The sequence below is a fragment of the Protopterus annectens genome, chromosome 6.part1, assembly GCF_019279795.1.
Source record: "Protopterus annectens isolate FY-2018-M chromosome 6.part1, PAN1.0, whole genome shotgun sequence".
NCBI lineage: Eukaryota > Metazoa > Chordata > Ceratodontiformes > Protopteridae > Protopterus > Protopterus annectens.
In genome coordinates this window covers 205,689,634-205,710,235 of record NC_056738.1, presented here as the reverse complement: position 1 = coordinate 205,710,235, position 20,602 = coordinate 205,689,634, and positions in this window count along the sequence as shown.

Below are 20,602 nucleotides of genomic sequence, written 5' to 3'. Positions count from 1 at the left end.
AGGAAGGATTGTCTGGGGTCAGCAAAACCTTTGCTTTTATGATACAAATAGGAAACCCTTAAATTGGAACATTTTGGGACTTTTCTGAAAAAAGAGAAATATACATAAAGTAAACACATTGTATTTTGATTTAAAGACAGAGTGGAAAATATTAAAAAGCAGGCATACAGATAGAAAGAGGAGTTTCAGTTTCAAGGTTAATTAATATCTATGCATAGTGTGACTGGATTCGATTTTTAACTGTCTAAACGCAGGACAGGAAGTAAAAATCTGCACTGATATGGCAACTATTATACCACGATTCAATAAATGTCTTAATGCAGGGCAGGATTATCCAAGTAAAAATCTGCAATGACCCTCAGAGGGGGGGGTAATTATTTTTTTTGTCTTACTGCATACTAAAATTCCTATTAAAAAAATGCAGTATCTGAAATGTAGATGCAGCAGTATCAAAGCTAATAAATGCACATTTGTGAAAAATTAATTATCAAGGTGCTACTTGTTGTGATGGATCCGAAGTCTTCTTAAGACACTAAGGTCTTGCTGGCTGGATTCTGCTGAAATCAAAGTCCATTTATAATTGCATTCACAGTCTGTTGCCTGCAGAAACTTCCAGAATATACACTGATACAGCAACTGACTTTAAGAGCAGTAACCAATAAATTAATTTTTATAACAAACCACACATACTACTGTTGCAGCTTTAGTTACACTGTACTACTTTACTTCTCAAACAGCATGGATGATATGAGAGATACAATACAAACAAAACTCTAACAATGTTATCTGCTATAGTCTCTTTATAGTAGTTTTACATCCTGTTTTCTCCATGGTACTCTGTTGTGGACTTTGTATGAGAAATCTGTTTGCTGGTGTTTGCAGAAAATCATGTTTTCATCCTGTAGAGAAATAGTGCTGATATTGTCTTTTAAGGAAACACCTCGTGGAAAAACACATACAAATGCTGACTTGATCATTCAAACTTCATTGCTTAACAGTGTCATATGATAGAAACACGTCCTGTTGTTCAGTCTTTAAGAAAGCAGATTAGCTTTCTTACTGGATATGTGAAATACATACATCCTGTTTTTTACATTTTTCCTAAGTCTGTAAGAGGTCAGCTTTTCTTGCTGACCATGTGAAATGCATACTGATTCTGTAGGAAAACATGTCCATTATGAAAATTCCTTATTTTCCAGACCACAATCATTTAGTATAGATGCTAATCACATATTACTAAACTCTATTTCTACATTTAAGCAAGCTTTATTTTATACTTTATGTTGCATATTTGTACTTTCATCCTTACTACCTTGTTGAGCATATTCTTACAATTCCCTCTTTTTATTTTAAAACATACTCAAAACACTTTATTCTGATATGTATTTTTGATTAGATTATATAGAAAACACATTTGGAAACAAAACCTTTAGTCTTCTTTTGATACAATTAAAAATGCAATTTTTCCATAGCTAATTCAATGATATCAAGTATTACTACCAAAACTGAATGTATTTAACGTTTTCTTTTACAGACCATTCTTTGAAAATATTTTATCAGTTATGAGCTGTGTCTGCTTTAGTTTTATTTTTTAACTTGATTAATTTATTCTTTTGCAATTACAGAATTTTATTTATGACAGAACTTTTTTATTAACTCTTTGCAACTGCTGACTTAACTATTTACTTTTATTAATCATTTTATACCAAAAGATTAGAGATTGACTAATATCTATAAGACAAAACTATGTGCTACTGCAAGCATTTACACACTGGTGAAAATATACAGTTTCAATGTCATTTAACCATAACACTGTGGTCATATCTCTGAAATGCCCATTAACACCTTGGTTGACAGTGAAGTGAACATATTAAACACCTTGGTAAAGTACTGAACTGGGCTTAGATAATAAATATTTAAATGTAATAATTTCAGTATATTTCCATTAGCTGTATGAATACAATATTTTAATATAATTTTCCTCTAGCCGGGGTAACCAGTACTAGTACAGATAAAATGGTGGTCCAAAATACAGTGATAAAATTACAATTAGTAATAAAATTACAACTTGACAAATTACTTTTGAATGTGTTACTTTACAATGTGCACTATATAGTATATATGTACACAGACTGTTTGCTACTCATACATTTCAATCTAGTAGGTACCCTGGACACATTTTTTAAACATGGTTCTCCACACATATTCATTGCTACTCATTAATTTCATTTGTACTGAATTATTTTGTATTTGTACATACAAAGACTGTAAAGTACATTTAGTTTAAACTTACAAATTTAGTAACATTAACATCAAGCAAAATCTTGGAAAATTCTTATGTCTCTTTAGAAGTATCTAGTGGAATTGCCACGAGAGGCTACTACATACCCAGCAGTTAGAAACATTCATGCTTTTTTGCATATCAACATTGTCTTGTCAAAAACATATTAAAAAATACAATAATAATTAGCATAATAGAGATTATCAACTTATAAAATATCTTATCCTGTCAGGTTTAATCTGTTTACCAGTATTTCTAATGCACTAATACCTGTTTTATCCTCCCCCCTGAAAGAGTATTGTCAAGAACGAATGAGATATTATTTTTTCTTGTAGCTTTATTTTAGACCCTTTTGTGATACTGCTCACACAGTCAGTGTAAAACTGAGAAAGTACCCCTCCCCCTACAGTACTGCAGTATTGTCTATTTGCTTTATGCTGTGAAAATAGAATGCATGCCAGCCCAACACTTTGGTTATATATTTACTTTATTATGTTACTAACAAACTATGGACCTTTGTTTGATTTGATCATTTTTTTATAAAGCTTTTGCTGTTTACCCTCCTGCATAATTGATTTGAACTGTATGTATATTATGGCCCATTTGCTGGCTATACTTGATGTAACTGAGGTTTTTTTACTTTTAACATTTACCTGCAAAAAGATTATCGGTGACATATATGTACAATTTTGATATTTTATTAAAATTACCAAATAGTGTTGCATGCAAACATTTAACAATTATGTTTTAATAACAATAATGTTTTAGAAAAACTCAAGCCACTTGTCTGGCAATCAGTCTTGTTTTTTTACCTTATCTTCCCAACATTTCCAGTAACTATTCATCCAGTCTGAGAAGGTCTAAGCTCACATTTTAGACTTTGTAAACTATAGTTAACCCTTTTAGCATTTTCCCTTTAATCATCTGTTAATACACTTGCAATTTGATATTAGAATGCAGTTGCAAAAAAGCTTAGTATTATAATACGTATTTGTGATTTGCATAACTATGTATTTATACTACATAAATAAACATTATTTTACAATTATCTTACATATTTTTGTAAATTGGATTTCAGTATTTATTTATTTAACTGCCCTGCCATTTATTTTTCAAAAACTGTTTGACTAATACCATCTGTGATTTTATTTATTTATTTTTTTTTCAATAATAGTTCTTTATTATTTTCACTTGTTAATACAAACATTCAACAGAGAAATACAGAGGTAATATCCAGACAAATCTTCTATCAACATTCTAGCAACATATATACAATATTTACATGAATGCTTCCACAATTAAAATAACATACATACAAAGAATTTAGATCTACAAAGATAGGTTCTTGTAATAATATATCCTAATAGGGTTAGACATTATATTTATAAATAGCAATGGAGTTTTCTATGATCGATGCATTAAGCTAATATAATACTGAAAATTTGTTCCCAAATCTTCAGATTATTTGAATGTTTACTTTGGTTATTGATAACATATTTGTGGGCTAATATAATTCAGAGCTTTAACTGTTTGGTGTGGTGTTACTATACAATTATAAAAAACTGTAAAAAAAAACAAAATAGATATTAGCTTAACTAACATGTTTATATTTACCTGATTTACATTTGCTGTTGTCTGCCTTTTCTCTTGTGCATTTTAACAGATGTACTTTATATGAAAAGAAAATACATACACGTCAGTCTTGTGACTTCAGATATTTACCGTTATTAACTATCTTCATTTGATTTTTATGCACTAGAACTGTTTTGTTTACCTTTTGACTATGCTACGAGAATGGCAGTCATACGCTTTACTTTACTGTAGTACTGATAAATATCTTGCTTTAATTGAATGAAAGTCATACATCAGATCCTCTCATGTATGCTTAACCATTTCCAAAACACAAATATGTTATAAAATATATCTCTTTTGTACAGATCAGCTGTATTATGCTGCACTTTTGCAATGTTTTCTTAAGCTCAGCTGTTATATGCAGGAAGTCAGTCTCTGTCAGGTCAGCTAATTTATTTTTTTTTATCCTCTAACTGCTGTTCAGGGGTTTTCTGTAATGTTGCACAGTCTTTCTGACATTTTTCAATAACCTGTTCTGCTGAATCTAAAACTCCTATGCACTTTTGAAAAAAATGTTTGTATAACTTGTCTAAACTTCCTGAACTCATTGTGTCTGTCTTTTAGAAATGTATTACATTCTTTTGTAACAAGACGTACTAGAAGTTCTGTCAGTAACTGATTTGACTCCTGTTGTAACTCTGAAATAAACCTTTTACATGTGGTGACTGGACATAACTGTCCAACATCTGAATATAATGTAAGCATATTAACTTTTTCTGGTTCTTTACCATTAAAAATTTTGTCTATACAGTCTAACCTTTGAATAATGTCATACAATACTTTTTTATGACATTGTACATAGAAAGCAGTTTCATATGATTTACACAATAAACATTTGTCACACCCCACATGGGTTTCTTTGAGATACCAGTCAAATATTGTAATCCATTTGCATAATGCCTTACTATCAACTTGCCCTGATAAGGTTTTACATTTACCAATGTGCTGTGTATACCAACATTGCAGTTTACTCCATACTTTATCTGGTTGTTCTGCTACATTAAGAGTAAAGCTTGGCTTACACCTGCTTGAATTCTGTCTAATAGCATCCATACGAAAAATGTGACATAGAAAAAGGTCTTACCAGTTAGCAAGAAAACAGGTGATCAGGCTGTTGTTGCAGATGGCTGGAAATTTTTCAGAGTCACTTGAGAAGCTGGTGAAACACAGCAGGCAGCGAACTGATGTGCAAAGTAGGTAGTCACCTTTCTTGGAGATTTTATGGCACTGCAAGTTTCCTGCACTGCAGGCTCAATCTGGAATCAGATGTCTTAGAAACTTTACTACTACAAGCTGCACAAACTGGAGTATTTCTGTTTAGGATTTACACATATGTAGAAATGTTAGTTACTGCAACTTCACTGAAGTGACCCTCTGCAAGGCTTATCACTCCCTCTGTGTTCAAATGCAGGTAGGCTTGCCACTGAAAAATTAATTATAAGGTGCTGCTTACTGTGATCTTCTTAAGACAGTAAGGTCTTTCTGGCTAGATTCTGCTGAAATCAAAGTCTAGTTATATAATTGCATTCACAGTCTGTTGCCCACAGAAACTTGCAGAATATATACTGATGCAGCATCTGACTTTAAGAGCAGTAACCAATAAATTACTTTTTATAACAAACTACATGTACTACTGTTACAGCTTTAGTTACACTGTACTACTTTACTTATCAAACAGCATGAATGATATGAGAGATAAAATACAAATATCTCTAACAATGCTATCTGCTATAGTCTCTTTATAGTAGTTTTACATCCTGTTTTTCTCCATGGTACTCTATTTTGGACTTTGTATTAGGACATCTGTTTGCTGGTGTTTGCAGAAAAACATGTTTTCATCCTGTAGAGAAATAATGCTGATATTGTCTTTTAAGGTAACACCTTGTGGAAAAACACATACAAATGCTGACTTGATCATTCAAACTTACTTGCTTAACAGTGTCATATGATAGAAACATGTCCTGTTGTCCAGTCTTTAAGAAAGCAGATTAGCTTTCTTACTGACAGTGTGAAAGACATACATCCTGTTTTTTTTACATTTTGCTAAGTCTGTAAGAGGTCAGCTTTTCTTGCTGACAGTGTGAAATGCATACATATTCTGTAGGAAAACATGCCCATTAAACAAATTCCTTATTTTCCAGGCCACAGTCATTTAGTATGGATGCTAATCACATATTACTAAACTCTATTTCTACATTTAAACAAGCTTTATTTTATACTTTATGTTGCATATTTGTACCCTCAACCTTAATACTGTGTTGAGCATATTCTTACAATTTGTAGGAGCATAGAAATGATTATAGGTCTTTGAGGGCTGACTGTAAGTTAATGAGAAATGCATGTGGACTGTATCCTGTTCACAAGCTTATGTAGCAGGATGAGTAAAGTGAAACATGTGAATTAACTAGCTAGTAAGTTTAAAAAGCAAGATGTAAAATGAACTGTGATGTTTGAACAATGTATGTATGTATGTATATGCTATGTGTATGTGTATGTGTGTGTGTGTGTGTGTGTGTGTGTGTGTGTGTGTATATATATATATATATATATATATATATATATATATATATATATATGTGTGTGTGTGTATATATATATATATATATATATATATATCACTTCATAGTTGAACTACTATGTAAAAGTGCTTGCCTTATTCTTTTGGCAAGTTTTAAAGTTAATTATTTGGTGATAGCATATTGTTCATTAAGGAATGAAATGAGATGAGATTTTTTCTTTTTTCTTTTTTTCTATATTGCTTTTTTATACTGGGTTTGGCCAACATGGTTTAATCAAACACCCAGTTTCAGCAAAGGCCCAGGAAGAAAAGTTCCACATATACACAGACTGAACTGTAATTCATAAGTTTTTCAAGTCTTTTTTAAACAGTATGCAAGAATTGTATTCCATGAAAATGTGTTACAGCATTTTTTTCTAGATGAGTACAGTCATGACTATACAGTGCCATCTTTTCTGCTCTATGTACCTAGCAACTTACGGCTGTATAGCATGTTTTCTGGATAAGATCAGCATACCTCTCAACTACTTAGTGCAAGAAATCTGGACAAAGCATAAAGTAATGGGGGGAACAAAGACCCAAAATAGGGACAGTTTTAAGTATTGCTCTTATAAACTTAGAAAACTACTAAAATAACATGATTTGTGTTAGCATGCATTTTCTGAAGGATAAGTCTCAAACTCAAATGTGTATCACCATTTAGTGACTCCATTCCTTAGTGATCTGCCAGAAAATCAAAAATGTTATGAGGAACAGGCCAAAATTATGAGGCAAAAATCATGATATTCTGCAAAAATGTAGACAGTTGAGAAGTATGAAGATCACAAAAATTGCAAATGATCTCTCAGAAAATCTCCAGGAACTGCAAAGAGACTTTGTTCATTGCTTTAATGCAATTACCAGCATGAAACAAGAAATCCAAGATACATGTGTTATATTCTCACAACAGTGGGTTAAACAAATGCTTTCAAGTCTTTGTCTACCAAGGACAAAAAGTGATGTTAGTAACATGATGCTGATTCCAGAGATTTTCTGACCTTCAAAGATATTCTAAAAGTCTGTGTCCCTAAAACAAGTTCCATAATTTATGATCTACAGTTTTCAGTCCACCAGGGACTTGGCTTCTTTTCACAGTGGGAACAATACAGATAAGACTGTGTTTTCCATATGTGCAGCTACTTCTTTTTCTTTGATGAAAAAGAAAAAATATCAAGTGGGAGATGGGAGAGGTGTGAGACATATCAAGAATCTATTCTCATTGGTTTTCAGCACCATATTTGAATTTGTTTCTTATTTCAGAATAAAAATGTTTCTAAATAACTGTTGTGAGAAAGTTCACACATAAGTAATTATGTCAGGTAGACTGCAAGTGCTTTCCATTTGCCTCCCCAGCAATTAACCCCATACTCCAAAAGATCTGGTGTCTCAGTGTAAGTGGTCACTTAAACTGAGGGGAAGCCTTTTGGGATCAGGACTACTGTGTGAGTGATAAAAGAATTCAAATAGTTGAAGCTTATGTACTAACTAATTTCTCTTTCTTTAACTGAAACAGATTATTAATGGGAAATATTTTGGTGGCAGCATGGAAGATTAAGGCTCTAAAATGTTAACAGGTCATTTCTTTTATTTCAGAGTACAGGGTCTGATTTATTCCATCTCTATCTCCACTTGTCTACTGTGTAGCTGTGAACAAGTCACTTAACAAGGCAGTGCTCCTGGGTTACCACTGAAAACACACACGTGTCTAGTAGGTTTACTTGATTAAGTCAGATTGGTATAATATGAAAACGATAGTGCTATGAATTAGAATTTATATAGTACTAAGAAAATGTTTTGCTGCTTAATTGAGGAACTGCAATAAAAGAATGGAACAAACATGCTATTTTATGTGCATGTATGAACACAGATGTTTACAAAATAGACATTCATTTTGGAATTATTTATTTTATGATCACTGAAAGCAAAACTGACACTGAAGAATTCAGTGAAAAGGTTTATATAATATTTGTGTATTGCAACTGGTGACTCAGAAAATTAACTCTTCTAGATAAGAACCACATGCAAAGTCGTTAATTGTAATTATTATGTGACTTAGGTGCAACAGACACTGACACTATGAAATCAGACATATTCTAGGTAACAGAGATAGACAATGGGGAATACACTAGTTGCCTTGAATGAGTCAATGCAAAGTTAGTCTTAAGAAAATCTGCCAAAGCTTAAATGCTGGTCTAAAACTGCAGTAAAGCATAAGCAGAAACAGAAATCCAACAGGTAGCCGTCAGTAAAAGGTAAAACAGAAGAACTGTATTAAAGAACAACAAACCTATAGTGGCTATTTGCACAGTAGAAGTGCCATCTGCCCTTACTTTGATCATACATCAAGAAAGGAGTTTTGTATCTCATTCACAGACCGACTCTAAACAAAAGCAACTGAAACAGGGAAAAGTAAAACCAGGTCCAGATCATTTTCAGTCAGAAAAATATTTTAGCTATAGCACTTTGAGGACAGTCTAGTACTGACAGATGAAGTGAGCCCCCACCTCACTTATCTTTTTTTGATCCACTATTCCTGGGCAGAGGTGGGAGATCTTTTGTTAATAGGTGAAGAATGTACATTTGGGAATGTATTTTAATTGATGCTGTGGCAGAGGAATCAGTCGCTGTATGCAAACTACCTTCAGATAAAACTGAAAGGTAATTGCTTTATTTGGCTTTGAGTTTTAGGCCTCTGGTAAAACAAATACATAAATGTATACATATATATATAGATTTAGTTTCAAGGTCCAAGAGAGACAACTTTGCAGAGACTGAAGATGTCATTTTTGAGTAAATCCATATTTTTCCCTTACTATCATTAGCATGATGATCCTAGTTAAATGGTTGATAGTGATAGGTTTAATTAAGTAGAGCTTATGGAAAGATGTGTCTGCTTGTGTATGTATGATGACAGACACAATTGTTTTGTCTTCACAAGAATGATGTGAAACAAAATAGATGTGTGTATCTCCAGAGTTATATACAATGGTGCGCATAGCCATGGCCTAAGGGCAGAACAAAGACATACTGAAAGCTAGTCTGAACTTTAGTGCCGGTGGAGGTTAGAAGGTGTCCGCTATGCCAGAGACATTATAAATTTTCATCTGAAATTGATCTTTATAGTAGAAAAGCCATCAGTAACTATATAAAACAGCATTTTTGTTTTTTTATTTTTGGGGGGGTTTTTTGGGCTAAAGTTAAGGTCCGAACAGGTACACCTAAACAAGCTGTTACACTGCTAGGACATCAATGATTACAAAGTATTTTTATGTTCACAACACTAGCCAATTAATGAACTAGGTTGGTGCTAATGAGAAGATCCGATGTTTGACTCCTGGCCAACTAGCAATTACTAACCTGACACACACAGAATTTGATATCTTGCACTACTACATGGTAGCATTCAAACAGTGATATTCTATTTCAAAAAGTTAACATATTCTGCTTCAAAAAGTTGCTGCATCAGTAAACTACAAACAAGTATTAAATATGCTACTTAACAGTTCACAAGAAACATTAACGGAGATTCAAAAAATATTTAAACACTGGGAAACTTGGAATAACTGTACAGAAACCATTTTTACAAAGGATGGTAACTAATATGCATCACTAATTCACACTACATTTTCATTTGTTAAGGTATTACCACTTGCAGTATACTGGAATCACAACTGGATTGTTTTACATAACTGCACACTTCTGATGCCCTGCAGACTATGTCAAACATATATACATGTAGCTGCCCAAGCAAAGTTATCCTTTTAAAATTAAACAGACTACAATGAATTACATTTTCTAAGACAACTAACTCTGCATTCAAGTTGTTTTATAATGATTTTTCCAAGTCTTCTTGGCAGGGCGGGGGGGGGGGGGGTTGTTACAAAGAAAACATTTTAGTTAATAGTTCAGTGACATAAAGAGGAGGTTGGTGGTTAATGCTTATCTAGATACAAAGCAAAGAGCGCTAAGATAGCTAAATACATGAATATCATTCAAAAGGTTTACTCATGGATTAGACCTACTTATGATTTAAACATAAGGATAGTTATTGAGTTACTTTTACAGTATTATTAAGAGATCTTAAGACAAGTAGTAGTAGGAATACCTACAAATTTCAACATACTCTATTAGAGCCATTTTTATGTTGCTGCATCCAAAGGGATGATCACCTAAGAAATATGGGATACTTACTGGTCATGGCTTTATTTCAGTAAGTGGAGAGCCTGTATTAGAACTCTAGCAATGCAGAACATAGCTATTTGAATGCTCACTACAGTCTCTTTAGTTTGAGACATTACTTGACAATTTCCACAGTATGTGTACATGATCCATCAGCTTAAACAGCAACGTAACATGTTTATCAAAGCTAATTATATGATTACCTGAAAGAACACATAATGTTACTTAATATAACAAATTACACTTTTGCAATACTCTGCAATGCTTTACAAAATGATGCAGTCATTACTCAATGGTCACTGGCCGTAGAAAATGGTAGATTCTGCGTGGAGACATGCGTGAATGGGTGTACCTTCGTTGAAGGTTGTGCATTAGGGCTGGCAACTCAGCACATAAAAATCAACTGCCAATCATTAGCGGACCAGAGTTCTGCTGTGGCGACCCCTAACCGGGAAAAGCCGAAAGACACAACATAACAACTGACAGGGTATTACAGATTTGCTTGAATTGATTACAGTGACAGAAGATAACTATGTGTATGACTTTTTACATGTGATTTTTTTTTAAACCTGTGTTTTTTGTGCTTAGCAATTACAAAATATTAGCACAGAATTAGTTAGCAAAAAATATACACTTGAAAAACAAAAGATCGGAATGGGGTTACTTAAAGAAAACTATGAATGAATACAGTGAATAACATATAGCTACAGTATATCCTAGAAAAGAGAAATAACCTAAGTTGTACATTGGTAAAACACATCATCTGACTTTGGGTTTATCAAAAAGAAGGTAATCTGCTAGTATTCTTATTTAGCATCAGAAAGACAGTAATACAAATTATTACAAGATACTAAATATTCTGATAAAATATATCCTCAGTATAAAAACCGAGTCATCATGCATAGTCAAGCAAAGCAAAATAAAGGTAGAGTTATAGGTTCATAGGTAGGTACTAGGCTATCGGCCCTAGGGCCTATACAAGCCCAGCCAAAAAGGTACCCTGGCTTTTGCAACCCAAGAAAATTATTTTTGCACTTTGAAAATTATGATTTGCACATTAGCTAGTAGGACAAATCAGATACTAGTAGGTCTGAATAATCAAATCTGTCATTTAACAAGAGCATGTCTGAATAACAAGATTGTGGAGATAAGAACATTCGAAAATTTTGAAATTTTAACAAATGTACTTTAATATCAAAAATATGATTTGGGTATCTGACATCTGAAATGTAAAATAGCTGAAGTGAATTTTTGATATTCTACCTCTGAGAAACAGTAACTGACAAAGACAAAGCAGGATTGAGCAACAACTGCTAGCTGTTTAAATATGTAAGTTTTTTTTTTTTTTTACAAATGACATACTTGAGGAGGAAATTATAAGTCACTGGTAAACAGACTATGTGCCTCTATATTTTTAATGTGTTTTTATCACATGCAAAAGTAAAATGTGCACGAAGAGCGTTCTGTTTAGCCAATACATCAATATTTCCTCTGTCTGGGTAAGGAAAGAGCACAAAAAAAAAAAAAACTATGAACTAAAACTATGAATCTATGTCAAGAACTCTTGTATTAAGGACTAATAACACCATTTGCCCTCCATTTATAAATAATGTAATTACCTCATAGTAGGTTGTCTTTGATTTTTATGCTTAGAAAAATGCTTGCACATCCTGCTTTTAGAGAGAATCAATACATAATCAGCCTGTTTGCTATCTATGACAGAATACCTAATATCTGTGCAAGAATAAAGCTGCTATTTTACTCAACAATCTTCAGCCTACACTGATTTCTCACATAGGGTATTCCCTGAGCTTCCCTGAGCTCCAGAGAAGGCCAAGCCACTCTGGATGACGGACACCAACACTGGGATGCACACTACAAACTACATCAAGAAAGATGTATAGTGTGAATGGACGCAAGTTTTATACTGGAGATGTCTTGATGTTCCAGAGTAGTGGGCATCTGCCATGCCTGGATGAAGAAGGGTACTAAACTCTGGAAGTTAAGCTGGGCGTCAAGGCCTTCTGTGGTTTAAACCTCAGTAGTTAGGACTACTGCAACAGATCAACAATAATCTATTCATTCATGATGGATGAGAATTCATCACAGATGAATGTCTAGCCATCCAGACCAATTTTCAGTGTTTTCGAACTCTACTGTACAGGCTTTCTTTATCTCCAATATAGAAACAGTCTGAAGCAAGGTAGAAAGGGAACAGCAGCCTCCACTACTAACTTCAGTTCTTTCAGTTTAATAAAAATGTCATTCCCCCACAAACGTGCCTGCGCTCACCTGTCAACTCATGAGACCTACTACCTCTCACAGCATACAGACAAATAATTATACACAAAAATATGCAGTTTTAAAGAAAACTCCACCCTATGGAATTGCATCAATTGGTGAAGGCAGGGGTATGATCCCAGTATTCAAACTGATAAATAAAAGTTATATATTTGCCTTAAAAGCAAGTTTATTGCAGGCAACTTACCATAACAGGGAAGGTTCAACTGTGGTTGCTGCATCAGTCACAACCTAGGATGTCTTCTGCAGGCTTGGTTTGATGTCTGACTTGACTTCCAGAGTTTAGCACCCTTTCCGTAGGCAAGACTAATCTCACCTTAACTTAGATAACAATTTAACATAACTGACATGTAGGTAGGATATACCATGCCATCTTCAGTCTTGTTTACCCCACCATGGATCAATAATGCTTAAACAGTAGTCCTTAGCAGAGAAAGATTTCTAGGGGCAAAGTCTGAGACCTGAAAAATGTATTTATTTCCTTCTGAGGGACGCAAACAAGGAGAATGGTGAACTACAGATAACCAAGAAAGGGGGGGGGAGGACTGACCCTAACTTCTGTACTGTTCCAAGCAGTACAGGAGATGGAGGGTAGAAATGGACTGCAACAGTGGCCACACCCAAACATATTATATTACAGAAGGTTGCCTGCATGACTAATACGCCCTTTGTATAGCTCACTGCTGCAAGCATAGCCAACAGAAAGATTCCTAGAGTTGTTTGTATAGCCAGGGTGGGGATTCACCATTTCAGTTCTTTCTTGATGCAGAGCAGACCAAGGATGGTGTCCTCCGGTGACAGTTGATCTCAGGATTATTTTAGAAACATTGTATTTTCATCAATGCAGCTTGGTTAAAGGAATCATTTGAATGATGGGATGTCATGTGGTCCAGGATGCAGAGGAGCTGTCACTCTAGGCTTTTCTGCTATGTCCTGGAAGAAGGTGCAGACTGTACTTTGTTCTGTGGGTGGCAAGCTTTGCCTGCATTGCAATCCATCAGGGCCTCTAGAAAAAGACATTTTCTTTGCAGGGCACAGGCTGGACTTTTGCTCATTGAAAGAAAAGCCTAGTCTGCTTAGTCAATGGCAGTCTATTCCAGAACCCTCTGAATCACCTCTTGGGACTAGGACTGACCGAGGCAGTCAACCAAGTAATAATAAATGCAAACATCCTTGGTCCTGCAGTGTGCTATCACTGAGATCAGACATGTTGAAAAACTCTTGGTGCAGTAGGTATACTAAAGGAAAGGAGGAAAACATATAATGATACCCTCCCCACTACACATTTCAAGTACTGCCTCTGACCCCTGAAGATGAGATATGCAGACAAGCAACTTTGAGGTCTAGTGTAACTAGGTGAGCCTGAGGTCCTAAAAGTGGAAGTAGGGCCTGGAGAGTTAACATTCTGAATTTGGGAATTTGTAGAGACTTGTTTAGTTTTGAGGTTTATAATAGGTCTCCAGGAGTCTTCTTCTCTTGGCATGAGAATGAATCTTGAGTAAAACCTTTCTGTCTCTTTCCCTCTAAGAACAGTTGCTATGGTTCACTGGGGCTAGCATTTCTGGTAAGAATGGCTCTACAAGGTGTTTCTGTGTTTTTTTGCCACCAAAGGCAAGCATTTTCCTATGGCCTAGTGAGGAATTTAAGCTTATACCCTCAAGGAACTATCTACAGAACCACTGGCCTGTGTTAATGTCTGCCCATCCAATGGTTTTAAAAAGCAAACTACTCTCTATTGTGGGAATATGAGAAGGTAGGTAGAAGGGTGCAAAGGTCATTGTAGGTTTTCTTGAGTGGGGGAGGGAGGGTTTGGAAGTAGTCATACCTATACCCAAAGGAATGCCAAGCCTCCCTCTATCATCCATGCTGCATTATTTCTCCTGAGTAGACATTTTACAATCAGACTACCTTTGACTTGCCTACAATAAAGATGTTGGAAAGAGAAATTTCTGTTACATTTGGGAAAAAGAGTATGGAATGCGTGTTTCAGGCTGTCAGTCTTCCCTTTATCCTCCAGAATGTCAGATATATATTTCGAGGCATGCTTGCCCAATTGTAAATCAATTTGTATTTAGCTGAAGAGGGAGTTCTTCAAGGTCTTGTCCTGCACTAGCCTCTATTTGCTTGCGGATATGTCTCTGGTATTTTAAAATATAGTTTCAACACTTCGAGGCCATAAAAGCCAGGACATCTGAAGTACACACCTTTTTTCTAACTCCATTCATTAGTCTACTTTCTGTAACACTGGGAAGAGTACTGTACACAGGAGTAAGTCTAACTCCTCAAACAAACTCAAGGGACACAGTATTTGTATCTGCAATGAGGCACTTGTACAAAAACGTCATAGTCCTCTGAGGTTTATATATAAATATGATACTAGTCTCTAAATCAGAAAAAAAGAGAATTGTGATGTGTAAATAAGTATGAAAAACTCAGGAAGATACTTGGTTTTATATTTACTGAAGTCTGAAAAACTGACAAACTAAAAATATGTTATTTAAACTGGTGTGTGTGTGTGTGTGTGTGTGTGTGTGTGTGTGTGTGTGTGTGTGTGTGTGTGTGTGTGTGTGTGTGGGTGTGTGTATGTGTGTGTGTGTGTGTGTGTGTGCACGCGTGGTATGTTTCCTGTGGCATGAAAATGTGAAAACTTTGGTCCTAGGGAAGTAGAAAGAAAATATGTGGTATTTCTACCTGAAATTGTAACTTCTTACCTTCTACTGAAGTTGAAAAATGCAACTTTTTGACTTCTACTGGAAAACACAGTAATTAGACATCAGATATGAAAATGAAAGATCTATAGCTGTTCCCTGGCAGGAAGCCAAGGGTCATAAAATGCAATTAAAAGATTCTTCAAAGAGATAACGGACCAAGAGTCTGTAAACAGGCTAGTTATATGCAAATGAGAAAACCTGCTTGATTGATTCTGTAGAATGAAAAAAAAAACATATAAAACAAAAATACAAGAGCAGGAACAGTTGAGAAGAACCATGCAGCTTGTGGCTTGACTAGTTTCATCTTATTGGAAATGCAGCTGTTATACTTGTGGCAGTCATTTTTTTTTTTTTAGCAAGAGACAGAAGTATGGATGTAGACTGAATTTTCATTGCTCAGTGCAGCTCATCTCCTGTATATTTAGTTATTAACTATACTACTTAATTCATTTTAAGTAAACAGTTTGTATTCACTAGTAAAAGGTGGCTGGTTGACTTATTTATTAAGCGATAAAAGGTATTATTACATAAAGGATGACAAACTGCTGGCATCTGCTTCTATTTGTTAGGCTGCCAGGCTGTCCTGCAACATACTATCATTTGTATTTATAATTACTTTGCTTATTAACAAGAATAAAATAGTAACTGGAAGGTCTCCAGTCTGGTAATGTGGGGGTGGCAGTTTATTACTCTGACCCAGAACAGAAGGCTGTAGTATTGCAGATTATCACCTGCCTTCCCTGGAAATCAGTGTGTGAATATAAGAGTTTAAACTATTCAAAGTACACTTACTGTGAGCAAATGAGAAGTTAAAAGCATTGAAAGTCAGAGAGTGCAAAGAAAGGGCTCTAGAGATCTTGTCCATAGACTCTGCTTGGTGGGCTGCTCACTATAAAGCCTCTACTTTAGTGTGGATGAAGGCAGATACCTAAGGAAGCACTGCATATTTCTTTCATGTTCAAGACCAAGATACACTTAGTGAATTATTTTATGATTCATACTGGTATGCCTTAAATATAACTAAATTTGTTTGGAACCAGTTGTGACTCAAGGCCATACTCCTGGGTATGGTAGTGGTGGAATTCAAACCCCATCTGTCTGTTTTTTTACAGTTTATATTGGTTGGCAGAGGTGGGGTTCAAACCAGATGCATCTGACTTAAAGCCCTTTCTTTTCACTGGTGAGCATTGGTACAGATACTAAACTGGACTTAAAAACAATTTTGTCATCACAGGTGTGTGTATGTACACTTGTAGCCACAAGGCAGATATACAGAGGTATAGATTACACAGCACTTTTTTTTAGTTAGAATTACTTTTAAGAAACAGTCTGAAGAATACATCAAGGTGCCAGTTTCACAGCTAAGGAGTATAAAACTATAGGAACTTCACATGTCAATATATCCAGGAACATGACATTAGTCGTGTGTGGAACATAGCCCTATAAATCAAGAGACATCCAGGCTGTGCCAAAAAAGGACAGTCTAACTCATCCACAGATGACCTCAGAACTCAGAACTGCTTAGACTAGTACTACAGATGAAACGTCTGGAGCCTGAGGCAGTTGAGAATGAAGCAGCTGGAGGCAAAAGAAAGAAAAGAAGTGCCACCATAAAAGGAGATGCTGACACTTTTCCAAAGGCACACTAGTATTGGGGCGAGAGAGAAAGCTGATGCCAAGTTATTACCAACTTATCCCACTGTATAAAGAGGGGAATAACTGATAGTTTCATAAGGTCATTTGAAAGGTTGTATAAACATTACCAATTGTCCAGAGGCAGTGAGCGATGTTCTAAACCCTCTGTTCATGGGTAAAGCAATGCATGCAGTCTCAAAGTTAAATGATATTGACTGAGTTATGATAAAATTAAAACAAAGTTTACTCATCAAGCTCTTGCAGCACAGAAATAAATTTAGAAAAGTATATAAGAAAGGCAAATAGTGTGATTATATTGCTGGAACAAGCACTTTCATATGTGGGTGAGTGGTTGTCAAATCACTACATTTGAAAATTTAGCAGACTTTTGAGGACATAAGAATGTGTTTGGCAGACCAGAGATGTAACACTATTGAAGAGACAGGAAGGATGGGGGATCTCTAGTGAGGAGGTGACAAATGGACAATAGGGCACTAACATCACTACACATTGGTAGCAAGGATGACATTATATTTTAAACAATAAAGTAATGGTTTTAATTACAAACAAGTCTTTTCTTGATTTTGAGTGTCATTATCTGTGCACAGGATTATTGCTGGAATTTGCCCTATTTCCTGTGGATTACCACTTTGTTTTTTGTGGTACCCATGGGGAAGCCAAAGCCATCACAGCAGGTTCCAAAGCAGAGGGTGAGGCATCAGTTTTAGTATCCCCCCAGGTCTTTGGGTTAGATGATTACAATACATCCAAAGGGGTGTGTATGGTATCAATGTCCACTAAGACAAGGTGGGGAAATGAAAGTTATGTACCAGACAGTTAGAGCTGCATTATCCATGCCTTTGCCATCAAAACCAAAGGACCTGACATTGCAGGTGGTACAAAATTAGCAAACAAATCTTATTCAGAGCTCAGGCTACTCCCCTAAATTTTACTATGCCTCTCACTTCATTCTCCATACTGAGTTTGCCATATTCAGCACCACACACTGAAGCAAATGCTGGGAAGACTACTACATGTCTAATCGGAGCACTTACCCTAGTAATGTCTCAGGAGAGGTCAAAAAAGGACAGGACAGTAGAAACATGAACATTTGGATGGTGAAGGAGGGCAGTTTTGTTGAAGAGGATGGATATCTAGTCCATCCCATCAAAACTGAAGGTCAGTTTCCCCAGTTAAGCATACTGAGTGGCACATGACAGAATACCAGAGAGTATAGTGGGACTGAAGGAAGCCCTGAATCTATAGATTGCATTCAACTTACATGTTCTTGCAAAAGTATGCAAAAAATTCCATATTGCAGCTGATTATAAGTCATTAACCAAGGAATTCTTGAAAAATGTCAATGAAGTGGCCACAGACCTAGCAGCATTATTTTACAGGAAGTATTGCATGATGTCACAGTCCACTAACCTTCTGTCTATTGTTACTTTTTATGATACACCTTGTGGCCCAGCTACTTAGGGGGAGAAGGAAACAAATAACTGATCACGGTTTTTAAAGATTTGACTCTGTTGTAGATGGAGCCTCAGTTGTCTGTGCACATCTAGATAATGTAACGTACATTCTGAATATTGTTGGAAAACACAGGCACATTTATAAACTAGTTAATGTTTGTCAATTACCTTCCACATGAAGGACTGATCTGTGCAGAGTGAGACCCTATCCTTGTGGAAAATCAAATAAGTAAGTCAACAAGTCAGAACCTGCAATTCACGATTCACCTTATTGATGCAACAGCCATGACAAATACTGTTTACCAAGAATGGATTGTTAGCTGAATAGGCTGGGTTGAAAGGGACAGCAAATACATTTTATTACACAAACCTGAGATCCCATGGAGGGAACATAGCTTTTCTCAAGAGATCTAAGGAGAAAGATCCCCCATATAAAGGCTTTCCAGACTTTCTATGTATCAAGGAAGGCAGAGCTGAACCTTTGTTGGAAGTTGGATATTGCCGCCAGTTGAACCATTACAGTGGAAAAACTATAGCTTACAACAAATAGGTTAGACTGATAAAGAACTGAAACAACAGGAGAAGTAAAGAAATCCAAGCCTTATGGTACAGCCCAAATAGAAGTTGTTGTCTAATTTACTTTGTAGATTTTCCTTGAGGGTACCTTTTTAAACACAGTAGGGATCTTAATTCCTCTAAATGGATATGAAGGGTCCTTGGCCATCATAGGAAATGAAAAATCCATGCAATTAATTTCAGTAATTGAATGTCTGGGTTTGGCTTGCTCTAGAGGTGAGACAAAACATCTGGAAGTGTTTCCAGAAAAAAGGCATATTCGTGACATAGATTCAAAGTACAGGGAAGCATAATTTGGGGCTATGAGGGTTACTAAGCCTCTGCACAATTCAGCTTTATCTAGAAATTTTATCATGAGGGATGAGGAAGAAAATGCACAGAGAAGCCCCACAGGCCCCTGATGAACTAGAATATCCTGTAGCATTTGCCCCTGTGCAGGACTGAGGGAAATGTTGCTGCACTTGATAGTGGATGATGAGGCAAAGAGATCACAGCAAAGTGTCTCCTAGTGGTGGAATATCATTCATGCTACAGAAGGGATGAGAGATCATGAGGCATCAAAATGTATCTGTTGAACCTGTCTGCTAGGTAGTTAGTGTGAATGGGAATGTGGGTTACTACGAGAAAGTGTTGAAAAGTATCGCCTACTCCCAAACTCTCATGGCTTCCGGAAAGAGAGGGCATGATCTGGGCTCTTCTCTTTTTGCTGATATACCACACTGCTGTCATATTGTCCATATGTATATAATTGTTATACCCTGGTGTTCACAATCCTGCAAAATTAATAGGACCTCCCTCATTTCCTGTACATTAATGTGCAAACTAACCTCCTGCTGAGCCAAGACCTTTGGGCTGTCTGTCCTAAGTAATACCCTCTCAGCCCAGGGTAGATGCAACTCTGGCTGCTCCATCAGCCACAGTGGGAATGAACCTCATCATGGATAGGAATGTCATATTTAGAATTACTGATACCTGTGACACAGTCTAAAATTGATCAGCACTGGCAGACAACCTTTTCAGTCAGTCCAGGGGTTTTCTCAGTAAGCTCTAATTGAAAGTGGGTCGTTTTTCAGGTAGTTTAAACCTTGTATGGCAAAGGTACCTAACACAAAGGCATACGTCTCCATGTAGTCCATAGCTCTGGAATCTCTATCAGGCAGACGAACCTCTAGACTCTAACCTGAGAGTTTCCAGCTTGTTGCTGCCACTGCCACAGTAACATCTATGGGGATTTCTTGTTCCAATTAAATTTGTT